The following is a 23,248-nucleotide window of genomic DNA, read 5'->3' on the forward strand; positions in this document are numbered from 1 at the left end:
AGAACTTTTCTTTCAAAACACAAAAGCAGCTCTTAATTGGAGTTAGAGAGACAGCAGCAGACTCTACCTCATGTAGCTTGCTGTGGAAGAAAAAGGAGGCTATTAAGTCAGCAACCCCAGCAAAGTACAGCAAGAGGGAAGCAGAGGGTAACCAGAGGAACCCTGCATCTTAGGAAAGCACTATGGACCAGATAAAGTGACATGGGATAGGAAGTCCAGAGAGAGGCACAGAATCAAACGCCAGGCTCAATCCAACCACAAAAAGAGGCTGAGTAAGACTCAGGCTTCTGGGGAGGGCACCACTGACCCAAGACCATAGGAACTGTCTGGTCACTGCCAGAGGAAAACACAGTGTGGGCAGTCAGAATTCTCATGTTTGTCTGATAGACAGGCAGAGCCAAAACATTTGCTATTCTCATTGCAGATGTCAACCATCCTGCTAGCTGATTTGTGGAAATGAGTGCATGCAATCATCCAGCTATTTATAAAAAAGGAGCCTCTTCACTTTTCTTATATGGATTCTGCTATCTTGCTTGGGAGGTGGGTTCATTTCCAAAGTTGATTTTTCTGAGAAGTAAACACTAGCTTTGAAACAGTGCCACACAGTGACTTGGCAAATCTGGGAAATGCTGTGATAATTAAAACAAGCCACTCGGTGCTGTCCAACTTTCGCTCCAGCACTCCAACAACAGAAGGGGGCAAACCCATGTCCTCATAGACTCAGGAAGATCACTCACTACAAGTGCTCAGAAACAGTTCTGGAAGGTCTCTTTCCAAAGCATTACATGAATTTGGCATTAAGGGTATAATCCTTCAGGGACTATTTTAATATGAAAATTGAACATTGCATCCAACTCTTAAAGTGATTGCTGGTCCAAGGAAATGAGTAGGCTGTGTACACCAGAGCAAGGAAGCTTCCCTCTTCACCATTACACATCATCTTTAAAAAATATAAAGCACCACAATGTACCCGAAATTCACAGTGAAACTTGACAATATTCAAGACAACATGTTATGATACCCATCCTTTCCACTTTGACATAAAGATCCCAAAACTGAACCAAGAACTTGGTGTTCATCCTAGATCTCTTTGACTCGTTATCTTTGGGTTTTGTTTGTTTGTTTATTTCTTCTCAGAATTTATGAATGAGAGGCAGCAATATTTGCCACACAAGGATTCTTTGAGAACTATACTGAATGAATGTGCTTTTTCAAGGGTGCATTGAAGGACAATTTAGATAAATGGCAAAGAAGCATGGTCAGTCTTCTAAGTCCAGACAGAGTTTTCCATAAAGGGTGCAGCTGGGGAGGGTGCAGCTCAACATGCCTCACATGCAGAAAGTGTTGGGCTCAAACTTCATGACTTCAAAAGCAAAATCAAAACATTTCATTTAAAGTAAGTAATTAGACTACAGGGTTTTTGTCTCTGTTTCAACCTCATAGTGATGTTAGAAAATCACTAATGAGGGAGTGAGTTTAGCAGGTCTGTGTATGAGAGTGTGCATGTATCATGGAGTGTGTGCGGAGGCCAGAGGAAGGCCTCAAGAATCAATCCTCATCTTCCATTCTGTTTGAGACACAGTCTCTTTGTTGTTCACCACTGCATACATCAATCTAGCTGTCCTGCAAGCTTTCAGATGTTCTCTTGTCTGGCCTGCATCTCACCTAAGAGCACTGGGGTTACAGACATGAATTACCACACCTGGCTTTATGTGAGTTCTGGGGATTTGAACTCAAGTCCCCATATTTGCACAGAAAAAAACTTGACCCATCTCCTCACTCCTTAGAAAACAATTGATTCTTGCTCTGCAGTGCTCCTTTGAAACAAAGTTACAATAAAGGTCCTGACTTGTATGGAAAATGAGATTGATAAACAAATAAAAACCATTCAAAACATACAATGTTGTATAATCCTTGGCTATGGTCTTCTAAATCCATGTCTGTAAAGTTCCCAAACTATCCCAGTGTTAGATAACCATTTCAGACATCTGACAAATGGCTCTCTTTTTTTTAACTTAGAGAGCAGACTAAGGAAAGAAAGGAGAATACAGTATTGGACCTCAAATCCATACCTTTTCTTTTTATTATGAGGTGAAATTCTATATCAACAAATAAAATATAAAAGGAGGCTCACTTTAATAGCTGCTATTAAAGCGCATAAATATTTATTCTATTTTTAAAGCACAGTAAGAGCTAAAAAGCTATGCAATATAAAAATTGAATGCATTATAAATGAAAATGAAATAAATTAAAAGTTAAATTTTATATTCTAAAACAACATTTGCCATTCTTTCCTTATACAAGGAAAAAAGAGATGTAAATGTTTAGTTATAAGTTATTAAGAGCATTATAGCTGTTATATGCTAACTTGACCATTTTAAATAAAAGAACATTCCAAAGGGTTTATTAAGCAGTATTAAAGAAAATAAAATGCTGTTACTAACACAAAACAGTTCCCCTTTTTGGCCTGATAAAGAGCATAAGTTACTATAATACCCTGAAGGGTTATTTCACTTTTTGATAGCATTGGTAGATTTGAATGTCGCAGCAAACAATAGGCTGGCTATACAGGGTGACATTGTTCACTGGATTCACTGGATTCTCATCAGTTATGTGTTAGCTGTATTTATGCCATACAAAAATTGCCGGTGTTTTCCCTAATCCACTTTGTTCATTTGCTGCTTTTATAATGGCCCCTGTGCCCTGTGAGTGGAGTCTCACAAATTGAATCTTTTAATATTAGATTGTATTTTCATATTTATGGGGCTACATGGGAGAGAGACCAAAGGAAGACTTTGATGCCAGATTGTCACATGAAATTAAATCTGTGTGTGTCCTTCAAAATGAAGCAGTGTGCTCGATGCTTGACTGTGTTCTTGTGGAACTGCGCCTAACGGGGCCTCTGTCTTTTGTTTTTGTTGCTGTTTTTCAAGTAGATAAGAGCTACTATTTTTTCCCAAGCTGGAAAATTCCTCCCTGAAATTTTCTATGCACTTTTTAATTTAAATTGCAAGACAAGACGCTCGTCCGCGTCTCTACAGCACTCTAGAGCTGCTGTGAAAACAGGCAGACTTAGGGCAGGATGCAAGTTTCTGTGTGCAGTAACAGATACAGATGAGAAAGCACCACATGTCTGCTCAGCCATCTATTCCTGGTGCCAATTTCAAGACCAGCTTTTCCTGATGAGAGCTCCTCACATCTGAAAATGTATTTCCTGAAACTGGCTCCTCATCATGCATATTAAGGCATTTGAATTTCACATAAACCTGCAAGGAATAACTATTGGGTTTCAGTGTCCTGGTTTTGTTTGTTTGTTTGTTTGTTTGTTTGTTTTTGTTTTTGTTTTACCTTGCTTTGGTTTACTTTGGTTTTTATTTTTCACTTTGGTTTATTTTTGAGACAAGTTCTTACTGTATACCCAGGTTGTCCTTAAGTTATTTGTGTAAATCAGGCTGTTCTCATGTGTCCTACCCATGCTTTCTGAGGGTTGAAAACATAGGTGTATATCACCACACCCATCGACTATTTTAATTTTCTAAGAATTAAAATCAGTTTTCCTCCACATATGTATTTTATATTGTATTTCCTACTACAAATAAAAAATAACATTGGTTTTGACGTTGGCATCTGTCCCATGCTTTCTAAGTGCCAGGCCACCAGCTCAAACTTAACACAACTTACCTCCTTTAATCCCTATAACATTCTATGAGCCAAAACTTTGCAAATGAGAAAACCAAGGTTCAGTACTATTAGTTTAGATGTTAGACAGCTTTCCATTGCTGTAACAAATAACCTAGACAAGTCAAGTTATAAGAAAGAAAAGTAGATTTTGATTCATGGTTGCTTGGTCCTGTTGCCTTTGGCTGTGTGGCAAGGTGGCACATCACAGCTTGGCAGCCATGGCAGAGGAAATCCATGGCATCCAGGAATCAAAGAAAGAGAGTCTCAACATCCCCTTCAAGGTTATGTCCTTGATGATGTAATTTTCCCCCTAAGTCTTACTTTCTGGAGATCCCACAAACTCTATAGCTCTCTAGAAGCCAAGCTCTCAACCCATGGGGCTTAGAGGGACTCTCCAGCTCCAACCCATCCCACATACTCACAGCTGTGCTGCCAGTAAACTGCAAAGTGAACAGGAAAAGGAGACTCTATGATTCCAGGTCTCATGTTCCTATGTTGCCAGTCTACATCAAAACCTATCAAGGGGCCAGGGAGATGTCTCAGCACTTTCTGTGCAAGTGTGACAACCTGAGTTTGAATCCCCAGAATCCTCATAAAAGCTGGCATGATAGCATGTAGCAGTGATACCAGTATTATAAGGTGAGTCGTTGGAAGTGGAGAAGGGAGACTCCCAGATCTCAGGCCAATGAGTCTGAAGTATTGCGTAGCTAACAACAATGAGAACCTTCCTTAAACAAGGTGACAAGTGAGGACAGGCACTATGGCACATGTACACAACACACACACATGCCACACATTCATATACACACACTTTAAAAAAAAAAAGAATTGAAGGTGTTTTGGAAAAACATGTTATAAATTTGAAGTGCATGACTTACAGGTGTGTAAGAAAAGCAGTAGGGAATGAGAGTTTAAATAGGGTCCAGAATTACCCTGCTACTTGAAATGCATGTGCCTGCTTAGGCTGAGCTCTGAATTTATTCTAAGCTTTCCAGCAATCATTTCAACTGCCCAGAGAGAGAATACGGTGCCTATATTATAAAATAAAGCCATTTGGCCAAGTGAAGTGCAATATTCTTCATATAAATTAGCACTGTGAAGACAGCCTTATAAGGATCTTCATAAACAGAGCGTGGTGCCATATAATGAAGGCCATTTCCAACAGCATCCTTACAGTAAATGGATGATGAATTACACCAGGCCATTTCTTACTGATCTGCTGACATGGGCAAATGGTCCAATTTAGTTAAGTCACAATGCAGTTAAAGCAATTGTCCAGGAGGCCACGATGACATGCCAGATATACAAGGGCCATAAGGAAGAATGAAGGTGTTAGTGAAGCCCGGCAAATTGCTTGGGAAATAGGAAGCTAAGCCAAAAACACATCATCAATACACCATCATGTTTCCTCCCACTGAAGATAATAACTGACTTTTGTCTGCAGTCATGACCTAGGTCACAATATTTTTCAAGAAGTAAAAGTAATGGAACATGGACTTGCACTTAAAAGTCTATGTATTAGTGCAGGGTCTTATCAAATGTTTGGCGGGTGTTAACCAAGCTCACCCCCTGCTCCTCATTCACTTCTCTTTGTATGATTTGTGCTCAAATTCAGTGAGATTTTGTCCTCTCTCTCTTCCTGTTTTGATCCACAGTCCCTGGACCAAGTGCAAAGTCCTGCTCAGCGCACTGAAAGGATCCAGTCTTGTACTGTGTTTTCACAGCCTTGGAAACGGGTGACACAGGTTAGTGCACATTGAACATGTCCTGAATATGAGCACTTATGCTTCAACCTTTGTGGTTTCTGAGCAGAGAAGATATTTGTAATGTTCCCACTTTACAAATGAAGGGGTTTGGATACTCAAGGTAAAATAGTTTCTCCAAAATATCACACAGCAAGCAGCAGAGTCAGCTTTCATACACAGGCAGCCTGGCTCCAGAGCCTCCAGAGGTCAGCTTGTACTCTCAACAGCTGTTTATCATGTGGCATGCGGTATTTGGTTGTTTATATTCTTATCTCTCCCCTTTCTCCACAGAAAGAGTTGCCCTCTGCTAGCCTCTGCTGGATCTCTATCCCCTACTCATTTCTTGTGGTGATTTGATTGAGAAATGTTCTCCATGGGCTGGCTCATACATTGGAACACTTGGTCCCCAGTTGTTGATGATGTTTGGGGATGTTATGGAACCTTCAGGAGGTGGAGCCTTGCTGGAGGAAGTACACTACTGGGAGTGAGCTATGAGGGTTTATAGGCTTGCCTTACTTCCTGTTCTCTTCTCTACTTCCTGTGTGTGATGAAAACGTGATCAGCCAACTTCCTGCACTGCTGCCAGGCCATGCCTTCCCGGCCATGGAAGGCTAACTCTCTGAAACGGTAAGCAAACATGAACTCTTCCTCAAGTTGCTTTTCATCACCGTACTTTATCACACTAACAGAAAAATAGCAAATGCAGTTGTCCTCCCTCTAGGACCCACTTCTGCACCCAGAGCAAGCGCAGAAGGGTTGCTATAACAACCACCATGACCTCAAAGTGGTCTGACTCCCCTCTCCCTACGCCAGTATCCCTGCCCTGGATCTTGACCAGTACTGGTTTCCATTTCTCTTTCTCCACCTCAGTCTGTTGTTTCTCAGTCTCCTTGGTTCTTCCCTTTATGCCTATCTCAAATTATGACTGTCGCTCTCCCTTTTGCAGCTCAGTGACCAGCATGCTTCCCTTTCCCTCTGTGCACTGTCCTGGTATCCCAAGTCACTTCTTCCCAGGCAGATCTTGAGAACAGCATCTGTATGTCAGATGTCCCCTGGTTTTCCAGGACCGCTTTCATCTAATACGGCATTCTTCACTTTTCTCCTTAGCACCTGGCACAAAGGTAGACATGAAACAAATACTTTCAAAAAATTGACTAGAGTAAGCCAGACTGGAGGATATTTGGGTCAGTCAGGGCAAGCGAATGATACTATGAGAGAAAAGTTTCAAAAGACTGGCTAAACATGTGGCAGAAAGCAAATCCAATGTCACTCACAGGCACCTGGGTGTGATATCTGCTCAAAGGCCACTGAGTATTGAATTTAAAAAATGAGGACATGGGGGGGGCAGTGAATGGAGAGAGAAGTAGGAGAAAGAGAGGAGGAGGAGAGGAAAACAAATGCGACTAGGAAGATTGAGTCTGGGTAGGAATAGAAGACAGGAGAGAGACAGAGACAGAGACAGAGAGAGAGAGAACATAAAAGAGGGAGCCAATATTGGTTTGAAGAGAAAATTGAACCCGAAGAAAGGTCTAGACTGCCGCTAACTAACAATTTGAGCTTCCGTGGAAAAGCTACCATAAATGCCCTTCCCGGATAGTAAGATCAACAACTAACTTATCCATGGAGCCCTCATCTAATACCTGTTGGAAACAGGAGCAAACACCCATATATAAACACTGAGTCGAACTAGAACCCAGATGCAGATGGAGAGGACAAGACCAGGCTGCAGAAACACATAGACACAGCTGACCTGAACAAGGGCCCCAGACTGATAGCTGGGAATCCAGCATGGGACTAACTCAGGCCCCCCTGAATATGGGTCTCTCCAGAAGGACTGAGCAGTCTAAGGGACCTCAGACAGTGGAGCCAGGATGTATCCCTGGTGCACAAAAGGACTTTGCCAACACATCCCCCATGGAGGGATAACTGCCTTAACCTAGAGACAGGAGAGAAGCCCTAGTCCCTACTTCAAATGATGACCTGTCAGATCTACATGACCCCAACTGGATGGCATTGCCCTACATATGGAATTGGGGTGGGGGGATGGGAGGGGAGGGTGGTTAGAGGGCATGTGAGAGGGCAGAGAGGGTAAAAGGAAGGGAGGGAGGGACAGAGGGAGGGAGGGAGGGAGAGAGAGGGAACTGGGATCGACATGTAAAATAATAAATTAAATAAAAAACAAACAAAAATAAATAAATAAATAAATAATGAGGACATGACTGTTCCAAGGTATGATTGTGGAGAAGGTTTATTGTAGATAAGAAAGTGAAAACAGCCAGAGGCATCTGGAAGGATCCAAACTGACCCAAGCCATGATGCGGTGGAGCGTGAGAGACAAAGAGGAGAGAAGAGAGAGGCCAGGAGACCATGAGACCCCTGTAGGCATATTGGCTGAGGTTAGATAGGAGCCCGAGAAGCTGGGGGAAGGGAAGAGAAGTGGGGAGGTTCAGGGTAGAGGGTGGATGAGAAGTGCTGATAGGAGCCACCACTGGAACCAGTCTTGGCAATGCTGAGAGAGACCAGTGGCCAGCATCAACTTTGATATGTTAAATGATCACCTCAGTTAGCTGCCCCAGCTTCCTTTGTAACCTAACAGGTATAGTGTGTGCAAGGAGAGGGATGACATTTTCTGTTGATCAATTTATTAGCTAACTAGAATAGGTCAGTGTATCCATTTTGTGCGTATACAGGCAGTCCTCTGTGTTAGATGGGCACCGAGGAAGATAGTCCTCCTTAGCCAAGTTAACGGTGTCAATACTGTGAGCCTATAAGCTCTAGACACTGCTTTGTTCAAGGCAGATCCCAGAAAGGATGGTACTCTCCCTAAGCCATGAGCTGGCCATGCCCCTCCTGAGCCAGCCACTCCACTCCACTCCACATCAGTTCACAAGCGTGAGTTCCAAGGTCCTGCTTGGTTGGGGTGACTAGGATATCATTCAGCATTCACAGTGCTGCCCACTATACCATGTATTTGGTACATACCCTTTTCACTTAACATTTGCCCCAAATGATGCTTGTTCTAGAGCTCGTTTGTGCCACAGAAATAGCTAAGGCAAAAATTAAACCTAAATTATTCTGATCACAAAGGCTTCCCTTTAATAAGGGTTTCTAACAGATTTTTTTCCAGGAAAATACATGGATATTTGGTAAATCAGGCAATAGAATGAGAGGGCTTTAAGGGTTATAGCTTCGGGGTTTGAACAGAAAATTTTTTTCTTTATGAATTCTTACATATGGCCACTCAAAGCAGGAAAGTTTTCAGGTCTGATTTCAGTGCGTGGCTCGAGTTTTGAGATGCTGTTTCACACTAAAAAGCCATAGACATAGTGGATTCTTCATGGTGCTGCATGTGTGGCTGCTTTCGATGCTGTTCGTTGCTTCCTTCTAGGGGAAAGAGTTTGTCTGCTTTGACCAAAGCCACCACTTCCCTTTGGAGCAAGACTCCAAGCCCTAACTCAGGAGCCTCAGCATGGGAAGAGTCTGCAGGGCTTTCTGCATCCACAGAAGAGAGATGACGATGACACGTGGGAGAAGCCTGAGAAATGACCCTCGAGAGACTGGGGGCGGGGGAAGGGAGGCAAAACAGTACTCAGTATGTGATCTGAATTCTGATTCAATAAGAGATCTGAACACTGTCATCAAGGGCAGGCGAGACGAGGGGGAGCTGAAAAGCCGTGCTGCGTTCTCGACCAATCCTAAACTGGGAGAGCATCTTCCCTGGGCTGTGGGAAGCTCTGGGGTCAGCCCCCAGAACTGAAAACCAAAATCAAAAGGGTGTGAGGAGAGGGCTTCTGAGGGAGCTGTGGTGTGGCTGACTGTGGGAAGAGGATCAGAAACCACGCTCCTCTTCAGTCAATAGCCCGCTTCAGTCCAGCCAGCCAGAACCCTACAACCACCCACATATGGACCCACACTGTGCTGGCTGCACTGCTGTGGGGAGCAATCTCAGTCACAGTCTCATGTGGGCCCCAGACAAGGGCAGAAAAGTGAATGGGAAGATACAGCCGCTTCCTGTTGCTACCTGCTGTTTCTTAGAGATCCCTGGTGATAACGAAGAAATGAGACAGTACTGTCTAGAGTGAAGAGTGACAGGAGAGAGTTTTAACCTAAATGGAGTTAACCAGAGGGCATCCTGGGCTGCTTCTTTGTTCAATGGCTTCCTTTCTTTGGGGAGAGGAGGAGGGAGGAAAGAAGGGAGACAGAGACAGAGAGACAGACAGAGAGGGAGACCGTTTAATGTCTTTGTTAGTTTCTTGAATTAAGCTGTTTGTTCCTTTGTCTAAGCATAAAGCCAAAAATAGGAATGGTTTGGTTTTCTCTTCAACAGCAAATCTGAGTAAGCCTTGTACGAGAAAATCCTCTTTGACTATTCACTAACTGAGCATGCATGGAGGAATTCTGGGATTGTGAGGCTCATGTATACAGTGTCTAAATAGACAACAAAACTTGACCTGGTTTTGTTTGTTTGTCTCTTCCTTTCCTTCCTTCTTTCTTTCCTTCTTTCTTTCCCAGCACCAAAACACCCCCCCAATCACCCAGATTCCTCTCAATAAATCAATCCCATGCTTGTAATACCAGTTCTTGGGAAACTACGACAGGAGGAGAGAAAGATTTTGAGGCCACTATGGGCCACAGATGGAGGCTTTGTCACAAAACAGATATGTGAGAGAAATCAGCTTGTAAAATTGGTCACATTGGTCTCAGCTCCTAAATGCTCTGGCAACTCGAGTCACCAGAAAATAACATGCCCTGGTGTGTGATTGGGTGATTGGATGTGATTACAGGTGTTCTGTCCTTGGTTAAAGTAAAAACATCTTTATCAAAATGGCAGCCGAACTAACCCAGCTGATCTAGGCTGTAGCTCAATGACAGAGCTAAGCATGCATAAGACTTGGGACTGATTCCTGGTACTTAAAATAATAATGATGGCAATGAAGAGGAAGAAGAAGAGGGAGGAAGAGGAAGAGATGATGATGAAATAGAGATGATGATGATGATGACAATGAAGCTAATTCTTATTGTGTGCTTTCCCTAGGATTGGCATGCTTTCTAAATACTGTGCATGCTCTCATTCAGTCTTCACAACAGTTCTACAAGGAACTACTAGAATGACCCATATTCTATAGATGGTTAGGAAGAGTCTTCCAGGCATTAATACTGTGGCTACATACTTAGCAGAGGATAAAAGGAAATCCAATGTTAGCCTAGGTGACTAGGCTAACACTGTAGGACTACAATGGATGTTCTTGACCACCCAGCTCTGAGCTTACAAGAGCAGGAATCTACAGCTATATGACACAAGGGTAAATCAGTGAGGTGAACCAGTACAGGGAGCACAGGAAAAAGATGTCTTCCATTCTTAGAAGGGGAACCAGCATCCAGCGAGAACTACTGAGCAGGGAACAAATCATGACTCACAAGCACTTTGAGTTGTTGCCTGCCTTAAAGCCAGCTGTTTGAGCATGGAAGAGATCCCTCAAGACCTTCACAGAAGAGCCATGCATCAGTTGTTTGTAATCTTTAACCCTTGGTGGTGTCCCCTGGAGCCACCTTCTACCGAGGTCACCATCTGATTGGGCTGTCCAGTTCTAACAAGGACACTCCAGAATAAGCATGACTCTTCACATGTCCTAATCTTGAACAGGAAGGAAAACAAAGTCTTCCTCCATCCCCGGCACACCGTCACTTTAAAATGGCCAAGCCTCCTCTGCCAGATTTGGCAGATATTTCAGGAAATACTAAGTTAAACTAGAAATTTGGATGTCCCAGTAACATTCTGGACTAATTTCAAACAGGCAGCCTACTACAAATACAACCAAAGCATAATTTAAACATTGATGCTTCTTATTTTAGAAAGACAACAGCTGCTTAAACTATGAACTGAGAACAATAAATAACTAAGAAAACAGATTTTCACAGGAGCTAAAAGAAAATCTATCTTGTGACAGACATACATACATATATCCACAAAGCACCTTGTCCCACTCAATTCTAACTTCAAAAGAGAGTGAAATGTGTTATGGCCTCCCATATTGAATGCAAGACTCAAATCTAGCACTACTGGCTAGTGCAAAGGAAATGCTTCACATCAACCACTATGACCTGGCCTGCAAATACAGTCTTCCTCTTCGTGTGGTGCATCTAGCCTGTCTTCAGAGATCAGATTAGGACCCCTGAAATGCAATCTGAGAGGCACTAGTACTGGGCATAGAACAATACCCTTTGGTTGGATGGGGTTTTATTTTTTATTTACTTTTTCATCTCTCCTTCATGCAAATAGACTATGATCAGAATGGTCAGATCGGCAGACACTTTAGAATAAGGAATCCTCTCATGCCTGCAGTCATGTCGATATGAACCATATACTTCTCTTTGATCTCTCCATTGAGTTCATATTGTGGTTTGAATGAAAATGGCCCCCATAGGCTCATAGGAAGTGTCATTATTTGAAAGGATTAGAAGATGTGGCCTTGTTGGAGGAAGTGTGTCACTGGGAGTGGGCTTTGAGGTTTCAGAAGTTTAAGCCAGGAGGCCTGGTGGGTCACTGTCTCTGCCTGCTGCCTGCCAATCCAGATGTAGAACTCTCAGCTCCTCTAACACCATGGCTCCCTGAGTGCTGCCATGCCTCCTGCCCTGAGAGCAATGGATGAAAGCTCCGCACCTGTGAGCCAGCCTCAACTAAGTGTTCTCCTTTTGCAAGAGTTGCCATGGCCATGGTGTCTCTTCACAGCAGTAGAAACCCTACTGAAGATACTGCATTTGCAAATCACTAAGGTGACAGTAATGCTCACAAAGCCCCATGAGAGCACTTCCTAGATGAACCCCAAATATTCCCACACTATTTTCAGATAGTACTTATAGTACTTATAGCACTATTGAAAACTCATTACTCTTGTCATCTCTCTTATAGGTTGGAAAGCAAGCACGATTATTTACACTATTGCCCTAGAGACACTAGTAATTTGGATCTGGAAAATATTTACAGTTAAGACATACTGTGCAACATCAGTTATAACCATTTTTTGGAAATACTTGCTTGGTCATCATTTGGTAGCAATTCTAATTCACAATATAAACCAGGCTTGTCTCCAACTCATAATCCTGCTTCAACCTCCCAAGTGCTGGGATTATAGGTGTGTGCCACCAGTCCTAGCTTTCTAGTTATTTCTTCTGTAGAGTGGCGCAGAGGAAGTAGATCATGCCCTCATTTATTGGTATTACAAAAGTATTCAGTGCTTTGAAGTGAGAGCAGGACAGGTTCTGGAAAAGGCTGCGTGACATTTCCCATCCCCACCAAACTGAGCCAGCAGAGAAAGAGACCCCAGAAGAAAAACTACCCTGGACATTTTCCCTTCTGCTTGGACTTGCCCTCCTTTGTAGAATAGGAAGCAAATATGTTAAAGTTCACACACACACACACACATACACACACACACACCACAGACACAAAGATTCTTGGGTATCAAAAAGCCCCCAGATAGATGTGCACCAACTTTAAGCACCAACTGATATGCACATTTTGGTTTCTAACTTCAAGTGGATTCAAGTGGAGACACTCTTCCACTGTGTATGCATGTGTGCGTATGTGTGAGTATGTGAATGTGTGTATATGTGTGAGTGTGTGTGCATGTGAGTGTGTGTGCATGTGAGTATATGTATGTGTGTGTTGTGTTATTTTGTTTGATTCTTTCTCTTCAGAACCAAATCCTTAGGTTACTGCCTGGTATAGTTTGCTTTCCATCTGTGATAAAGACCATGACCAAAAGAAACTTGGATTATATGTCAATCACAGTCCATCATGAAGGGTAGTCAAGGCAGGAACTCAATGACTAAAGCAGACAAATGTGCTTGTTAGTTTGCTCTCTGTGACTTGCTCAGCCTGCTTTCTTATACAACTCACAACCACCTGCCCAGTAGTGGCATCACCCACATTTCGCTTGGCCCTCCCACCTCAACCAAGAAAATGCCAACAGACACACCTGCAGGCCAATTTGTTGGAGTCATTTTCTCAATTGGGGTTTCCTCTTCCAAAATCACCCTATCTTGTATCAAGATGACCAAAAAAACAAAAACAAAAACAAAAGGGGGATGGGAAACATAAAACAAAACAACAACAATAACAAACCTAACCAGTGCACTGACTGAACCTATCAGTTTTTACATCTTTAGAACAGAACATCTTTAGAACTGCCTGTGTTGTTATTTTGGCTGACTAACCCCCCCCACCTTCCCCCCATCCCATTCCACTGGACCTCCCTGACTCAGCCCCCCAGAACAGACATACATGTAGAGTAGAGCAAAGGAAAGTTGGCCAAACTAACTCAGAATAGTGTATAATTGGTGTCACTGTGGAAACCATAAGGGAGCCATGCCATCACTAGCCCAGATGAAGGCTAAGATTTCAAAGAACAAGGACTTTTGACTGCAATTCTAGTTTCAAAAATACTTCTGCTCAGTTGAGTGATATGAGACTCCTAACATCTTTCCAGTATGTTCTGTCTGTCTTTTAGCTTTCCCTCTTCTCTCTCTCCCTAATGACTACAAAATAAAAGTGCATTGAAAAACTTTTATTACCCCATTTTCAAACAAAACCGCAGATTTATGTGTATGACCCAGCCACAGTCACAGCTTTATATGGTCAAAATGAGTTCTCCAGTGGTCAAAGACCTTTTCTCCAAATAAACAAGCAATTGACATCTGCACTGCCCACCAGACTAGAAGGCACCGGGGGGGCAGTGCTTGAAGTTAGGACACACTGACAAGAAATGTGGCTTTGGAAGGACAGCTGCTGTCACTTTCATCTCTTGCCCTCCAAGGAGTCGGCTGCAGCTTTTCCTCCTCATCCTCACCCTTCTCTCTCCATTTACACCAAAACAATGAGGAGCTGAGAGAATCAAACAAACAAATCTTTGTAGAAAAGCTAAAATGAAACAAGTCCGGGTAGGTGCGAGGATAGAGAAGACCTCAGGTTTACATTTCTGGCTCCAGGGATGAAGGTGATTGGAGGGTCATGTGACTGCTTCTAGGTGTTGGGAAGCACCGCATTCCAGCCCACAGACATTCTTTAAATGTTAGGGTTCCCCTCCTAGTGTCTTTGGGTTGTTGTTTTTGTTGTTTGGTTGGTTGGTTGGGTTGGTTTTGGCTTTTTCCAATATGCCATTGTTAATGTGACACTTAAGGAAAGACAGAATGGTAGGCATCTGAAAAATATGAAAAAGACCACACTCCTCATCTTTCTTTTTAAAAAATCTCAAGATGAATGAGGCATAGGGGTCCATGACCTTAGACCCAGGCACCCAGGAAGTTAAGGAGGGACCATCTCTTGAATCCAGGAGTTTATGGCCAGCCTGGGTGACATTGTTAGACCCTCAAATTAAACAACAAAAAGATGAGGTACCAACCTCTACACCTGAGGCTCAGGGAACATCTCAGAAGAAAGATTGTAAAAGCCAGAAGACCAAGAAAAATGTGACAGGGAGTTACGCCACATGAAATCTCAACAATATGGCTATGGAGCCAAGACCTGAATAATGATAACACCAATTGACATGACAACATGGATGGGGGAAGTCTCACATGTCCCCACCCCTAGATGAAGGAATGCTGAGGGAGGGAAATGGTTGCTCCCCAAAGATGAGCCCCCTAAATAGTTATTTAATACCAGGTGGTCAACCTTAAAAACATACATTCCAGCAACAATAAATGGGCTAGGCAGATGTATCTATACATTTATTCATAAATATGTACAACAATGATTAAAGTAAAAGATGGCAAGAGTTTGAAAGAGAGGGGAGAATGGTAGATGCTGGAAGGAGAGGAGAGAGAAAGGAAAATGATGTAATAATATTTTAATTAAGTAGAAAAACTATAAGCCAAAGAATTAATAAGGTATGAGAAAGAAATACAAATAGATAAACACTCTTGTAATCACAGAGAAGCTACCACATGCAACACACATGCACACACACACACACACACACACACACACACACACACACACACACACTGCCCCGGGGCCAAGCTGCTCATTATTGGTCTTGGTGCCTCCAGCACTCCTGGCAGCTTTGTGATTCTGAGAGTTTCTGTGCCTTACTTTCCCCATCTTTAAAATGGAGTTAAAACCATCCAATCTTCCAGCACCACTTCAAGGGTCATGTGATTTATGGTTAGGCCTTCAGAAGATTCAGTCTCACTAACTGTTAGCTACTCCTATGCTATGTGAGTTACTTATTGTATGCCTTGGCTTATTAACCTATAAAAATGAAAACATGATTATATACCTTTTAGAAAAGGGAGGAAGATACACATGCTAGGAAAGTTTAGACAGTAAATTTGACAGGGTGAGCAAGTCAATTTGGGAGAACTATTTAGAAAAATACATCATGAAAGCAGCAAGCAAATAAGAAGCCACCTTGTCTACACTACACGTCCTTTAAATGTTTCTTTCTAGAAGTATCATTGGCTCTAACTACTCTTCATATTGGCAGGTTAAGAAAGGAGGAAAAATCATTTTCCCTACAACTTTCCAAATTTCCATAAAAGCCCAGTCCAGGGAAGAGACCGAATTTCATTACAATTTGCACAACACCATCAAAATACCCCAGCCTGTATCATAGATACACTGCCTAACTTCCTGCTTAATACGATTTTATAGAAATATTTCAAAATCAGAACTGATGCTGAAAATACTTCAGCTACTTTATAGCTAAAACACTGAATTTCTCTGTTAATATAAATAATGACGTCCATATGCTGACACGCTCTTTTTACTTGTATACTGTTGAGGGTTATTAATGAAATTACAAAGAATTATGTGTAAATAAGACAGTCTGTGAAGTTTGATGGGTCTCAGCTGGGAGGGAGAAGAAGGACGGGGAGGCATGTCTTCCCTTGTTGGCCTCCCACGTCACCCCATTGCCACTCAGGAGACTAGATGTGGTGTTTTAGAAGGCATTTGTTTTTGAAACTTTTACAAAAGAGCAAATTCTGTGCCACATGGACAGTTTAAATTTTCAATTAAGAACCTACATTCATCATCTACACTAGCACAAACCTGTGCCCAGACTGTTCTAAAGGGCAGTGGAACAATTTAGTACGTTAAATCCTATCAAAAAATAACCTGTCAAGGGACGGCGAAAGGAACTCTAGCTTTGAAGCTTGGAGAGAGAGAAAAAAATGCATTTCTCTGTGAAAAATCATTCATCTTTAGGATCTGTTTCATGTTTCTTCAAACATTCCGTGTCAACCCTTCCCCTAAAGCAAGATTGGAGATGGAGTTATGTAATTTATTGTCATACTTTGATAGTACTCTTTGATAGTTTTTGGACTGGTTTTTTTTTTTTTTTTTTTTTTTTCTTCATAGGTCTCTGGAAACAGTGAGATGACTCCGGACTGACTTTTGCTGTGGAGAATGGAAAGGTGGCAGGATTTACAGAAACAGGAGGCTAATGGGAGTAATAAAGTGGGGGTGGGGTGTTGCAGAAGGAACATTTTGCTAATGCGAAAGCTGCAACCTAAAGAATTTGTGCTCTGAGCACAGACAGGATGGGCACTCATGGATAACTACAAATATCAGTAGGGGCATGAACTTTGCAGCTAATACAAATTCACTAAATCCAACAGCTGCATATAAGAAGAGAAGTCATCTCTATTGGGTGTTGCCTGGGTGGCATGAAGAATGGCAGGCAGGTCCTTTGCAGTTTATCTTACATCATATGCAGCATGAAGCAGCTATCCTTTACCAGGGCTAGATCAGGAAATGGAGACTCAAAGGAACTGAGGAATCTATCGCAAGTGGCCTCTCAGATAGAGCTGAGGCCCAGTGTGTTCATTCCAAAGCATGTGATTTTCCCACAGCAGAAGTTGATTCACTGCAACAGCAGGTCCTTCATTCTAGGTGGCTCCCCAGTTGATCAACAGCAAATGAAAGACTGGTGGGATGATCATGTCAGTGCAAAACTTTCAAGCCACAAATTAATTAAAATCAGTGAGGAAATGTATCTAAATGACACAAAAGTTAGGAACTGGATGAGGCTGCTTCAACCATACATCTCTCATCTGAATCCACTCTTCTTCATCTCTGTGTGATTTGTGGCATCATTTGAGACTCTGACAACAGTTAAGAAGTTGAATATTGACACAAACCTACAGACAGAAAAAGAACTACACACACACACACTGCTGGTTTGGAGGATCTTAAGCCCTTCTTCATCATATTCACTATAAAATGCATGTAAACATGAAAATATTTGTGTGTGCCAGTAAAGGACTCTTCAGATATTTGATGAACACAAATTGCCTCAAGTTTGACCGCTGTGGTGGCACAGCTTTTAAATGCATCTGTCAATGGCAAGGATTACCTAGGGTCTTGGAGAGTAAATTGACTCATTTTAAGCAAATCCATCAGAAGGCAACTATACAAGAAAAACAGGTTGGCATGTAAAACCTGTGACGTTATCCCACCCCTTGGAGCTCTGAATAATGCATGAGAAGTTAGTTTTATTTTCACCCATCAGAGGAAATCATATACTAATTATTGCATGTAAATCTGTGCCAGAACAGATTGAGCAGGCTATGGGACTCAAAACCTCACAGAATTGAACCTTCATCCACAAGTTAGCCTCCTTGTAAAGGGGAAAGAAGTTGTAAGAGGAAGCAGAACCTTGCTGCACACCACCAGCTTTCTTCCTCCCAGAATGAGAAGCTTCAAGAAAAGCCAAGGAGAAAAGGCGAAGCATGGGATGACACAAGATAGCCACCATGAGAATTTAAAGGGGTGCCTGTGTTTGGAAGGTAGGGTCTGTGCATAAGGTGAAGCTCTTTAGCCAGATAACAGGGTTAGAAATCTAAAGAAAGAAGAAAGGGAGGGATGGAGGGAAGGAAGGAAGGAAGGAACAAAGGAAGGAAGAGAGGGAGGAAAGAAGGAAGAAAGGGAAGGAAGGAAAGAAAGAAAGAAGAAGAAAGGAAAAGAGAAAGAAGGAAGTTGGCATAGATAGGACATCTTAGGACACTGGCATCATGATAAATTAGTTTACTCTGCCCATTGTTATTACTTCCTTTTTATATTTTTATATGCAGTGTTTATTAGTTAATATTGCCGACTCACAAGGTAATTTCTGGCTTGGGATCTGCCACCAATTAGCTCTGAAAATTCAAGAATGTCTCTCTGGGGCTTAATGAGATTCTTCAGTCTTTCTAATGGTCTGGAAGACTGTAAGGCACAGCAGATATCCATGAAGAACCATTCGATAGCATAATAGAATAAGCAAAGAAGAAGCTTCTGCACCAAATCCAGTGGTGTCAACCTCAGCTTCTTCTAGGATGAGGGGGAGAGTTAAAAACTTGAATGGATCCAATCCTTTCTTCCCTTCTAAACTGTGATCCTGAAGACATGACCAGACAGGGACCAATCAGCAAAGGAATCGGTTTATTCCCAGCACCTCCCAGTGTGTGTTTTAGCCTCCCCACCAAGGATGCTGTGTTCTTTTCTCCCATCCTCTCTGCCACCTGCAAAACCTTGGCTGCTGTTCTGTAGGTCCATCTTTTGAATTGCCTCTCACCTCAAAATGAGTCTGTGACTGCACTGGGGGTGAAAAGGGGCTCAGCTACCACTCAGTTACCTCATCAGAGACTCAGCAGGGGTGAGGGAAGCAGCAAAATAATGTATATATTTTTTCCAATAACCACATTACACTTAAGCCTCTTCATTTCTTTCGGGTGCTTTTTTTAAAAAAAAAAAAAAGTAACTGTATTAAGCCAGTTTACACTGAGCTTCAAGAGACGCATAATTCTTGCATAGCCCAAGGTCTTTTGCATTTTATGTAACATCTTTCAGAGATACAGAAAGAGACAGAGAGACAGAGAGAATCTCATCATTTTTAATGAACAGGCAGAGAGGGAAGAGTATGTACACCAAAATCAATGTTTCAAGCAAGCTTTAGCATGAGGGATATCTGAGTACTGACAGGTCACATCTGTGAACATAGGGTCCTGCACCTATGTTACACAGTTTATTCCATTCCTCTGGTTTTGGATCCAGGGAGAAAATTGGAATGTTCTTGCCAGCCTTCCCCTCTGGCCAGACAGATTCCCAGGCTGAGATTGGCTGAGACTCTGGCAGCTGAGATAGGGATAAACATTTGTAACTGTCTGTTATTTATAAGTCAGAAGCTGTTTATGTTAGTAAGATTTCTAAAATTCCACCACTACATTTGTGACAAATAACACAAACACCATGTTAATGCCTAAAATCAAATCAAGAAATGGAACACATCCTTTATTTTTTCCAGCTATTTTACTTTTTACTTGTTTTCACTGTTCAGAAAACATCAAGGAAGGGGTAGCATAGGAAGCCTTATGTTTTTGGTGGTCCTAAGGATGGCACTTGGCATTTGGGCTGGCTGAGCTATCACTCTGCCACTGAACTACATCACCAGTCCTAGATGGGTTATTTGATTGATTGATTGATTGATTGATTGATTGATTGATTGATTGATTTTAGATAGGACTTACTACATAGATCTGCTGCCTGCAACTCTCTGTTGTACACAAACTGTCAGACATCTGCCTGCTCCCACCTCTTCGGTGCAACGATTAAAAGCTGGTACCACCATGCCTGGCCTGAAAAAGATTCCTAGTGATTGCTCACTTAAAGGTTCACAAGCACATAATTTAGGAGGCCACAAATGCTGTGATGTCTCCATGTCCTTTGAACTTTATAAACTGACTGAATTAGAAATAATGAAAACCAGGTCTAAACTCATTTAGTATCTGTGGAAGTTTGTGCATGCTCATAATTAACAAGTGGATACATGAACATATGACTATAAACAAAAATGCATAGCTATGCATATGCATAGATGCATATACACTCATATTTACATAGTTGGATTTTGTTCTAAACCTGTACACTTTGTAATTCAATTGACACACTTGTGTTAAGATTTTGAAATTTGCATTATCTCTCTGTGTGTGTGTGTGTGTGTGTGTGTGTGTGTGTGTGTGTGTGTAAATGCCACAGTGTTTATGTAGAAATCAGAGGACAACTTGTCATTTCTCTCCTTCCGTCACAATTTCCTAGTAACAATTTGCTACTGGACACAGGTGATCAAACATAGTTAAAATGAAGGGAGAGCTCATGGACCTTCAGACTGATAGCTGGGAAACCAGAATTGTGTTGACTCAGACCCCCTGAACATGGGTTTCAGTTAGGAGGCTTGGGCAGTCTAAGGGACCTCTGACAGGATGCATTCCTGGTGCATAAAAGGACTTTGGGAGCACATTCCCCATAGAGGGATACTCCCTTAACCTAGAGGCAGGAGGGAGGGCCTAGACCCTACTCCAAATGACTTGATAGATTTTGATGATCCCTCCTGGAAGGCATCACCCTCCCTGTCGAGTGGGGGAGGGGTGGGATGGGAAGGGATGGGAGGCATGGAAGGGAGGGAGAGGGAACTGGGATCGATATGTAAAATATGGTTAGCACTGAAAAACCTGAAAGTGAGCATTTGTTGTGCGACACTCAGCTCTATGAACCTACCACCTTAACTGGCTTAACTTTCCAAAGAATGCATTCAGTTACTACTTCTCATGATCTGATTTTGGAGCTAAGTCAACCAGTGACAAAGCCTTTTCTGGACTATAGTCTTAGCAGCAATAACTAGATGTATAACCCACATTATTCCAAATATCTAAAAATTATTTAATCTAAACTGTGAAAGATCCCTAAGTAGGAGGAAGATCAGGTTTCTAGACCAAAGATGGTTAGGGTGAGATTGATAACTTCACAAATTTGAAGACTGTGTAGTCTTTTTCCTGCTAGTATTTCATTGGGAAAGGCAGTCTCATGCTCAGTGATGGAAGCTACATTAAGAGGTTTGGGACAATGACTGATAGGCAAAAATGTATATAAGAGAAATGAGAAGTAAAACCCAAATATAGACTGAACCAATGGGAAAGAGTCTAGAGCAGTGTTACTCAACATGTGGGTCACAACCCCATAGAAGTCACATATCAGATATTTGCATTAGGATTCCATGACAGTAACAAAATTACAGTTGTGAGGTAGCAATGAAACATTTTTATGGTTGGGGGTCACCACAACTTAAGGAACTGTATTAAAGTGTCACAGCATTAGGAAGGCTGAGAACCACTGCTCTAAAGTCAATACTGCTAAATCTCAATTCTACATTTGCCACCCACTAGCTGTATGACCAAGGATTTGGTTCTGACCTTTTTCCTCATAATGAGTGTAACAGAACCTACCCCCTAGGCTACCCTTAGGTAGGCTCTATTACAGCCATTTATATGCTATCTCTGGTATAGCAGCAACAGTAGCTACAGATCTTACTAGATGGCCAAGGTTTGAAAGAATAACAAATCCATCCTGGTCTATCTTCTCTAGTCTATATGGATTTGGGACTGTTCTTCTGGGCAAACTGTTATATGATGAAATAAAGGACATTCTCATCATGGACACTTAGCCAAGTAGGGTTTTGAATAAACATGGGGTCCTTTTGGGTTATAACTCAGTGGTCAAAATGATGTACATGTGGGTTCAGTCCTACCCCATACATACATACATAGTGTGTGTGTGTGTGTGTGTGTGTGTGTGTGTGTGTGTGTGTGTATGAGTATTAATGAGCTAATAGAGAATAAAACTGGAACTTTTACCTAATAAGCTAACATGCATAATATGAGCAAAAAACTTGGTAAGGAATATGGAATTTGGTTCCTCTTAATTAACCCCCTTTGTAGAAGCAAGTTTAAGTTTAGTTCCTCCAGTAACTAGAGAAGTGGCCAAAGTGGTTTGACATCCCTTTCAAAACTCATGCTGAAGCTTGTCATTGTGACATGAGGGGCAGGGCCTGCAAGAACTGAGTATGTCACAAGGGCCTTTGAGCAGTGATGTCATCTTCAGGGTGGTGGCTTGGTTATCACAGAACTGATTACACTGTGGAAGTGCCCTTGTGCTCACCCCTCCTCTCTGTCCCTCCTTCCCCCTCTCCCTCTCCTTCTCTCCCTTCCACCCTCCTTCCCTCCTCAAAATGCTTTGCCACAGGGCACTAGGCCCCTCACTAGATTCCAGCATCTTGATATTGGACTCCCATCCTCTGACACTGTCAGAAATAAACTTCCTCTCTTCGTAAATTATCCAGCCTATGGCATTCTGTGGCAATATAGAATAGACTAGGCTTAAAAACAAATTCACTTACATTTTGAAACCCCGTTTTCCTAACACATTAGTGCCATGCTCATATTTCAGGGCTCTCATGAACATCAACGTAAGATAGCGTATATAAAAGAGCTTTGGAAACTGCACATTCTAGATAAATATGACTATATCTGTTACAAAAATTAAAGCTGTTCAACAATGATGCTCAAACCTTGCCATAAAATTGCTTCCCTGTCATCAAATTTAATACAAAGCAGATCTTTCTAGAGCTCATCAAAGGTCATTTACATAATGAAATATCTCTATAATGTCATTTTAAGGGGATGTGGAATGCGAATCAGGCCCATTATCCAGGGAGGCTCCAATTCTCAGGTTTGCCATGCCATGCAGAAAGCTTTTTCATATTTACACTTTAATGAATCCAACAATCTCACCAAGGAACTCATAGGACTGTAGAAATGGTTGCTTTTTTAACGATGTGTTTCTTTTCTTATTTCAAAACACACACAGGTTATGTGAACCTTGTTATCAATATTCTAGGTCACAAATCTCTGCTTTTTAAAAGTATGACACTGTGAGGCAGAATGTCTCTCCTGGAAACAGGAGTGTCAGAACGGAGATCACCAACATAGCAGTGTGTGTCTGTAAC

Source organism: Phodopus roborovskii, unplaced genomic scaffold, assembly GCF_943737965.1.
Source record: "Phodopus roborovskii unplaced genomic scaffold, PHOROB, whole genome shotgun sequence".
Lineage (NCBI taxonomy): Eukaryota > Metazoa > Chordata > Mammalia > Rodentia > Cricetidae > Phodopus > Phodopus roborovskii.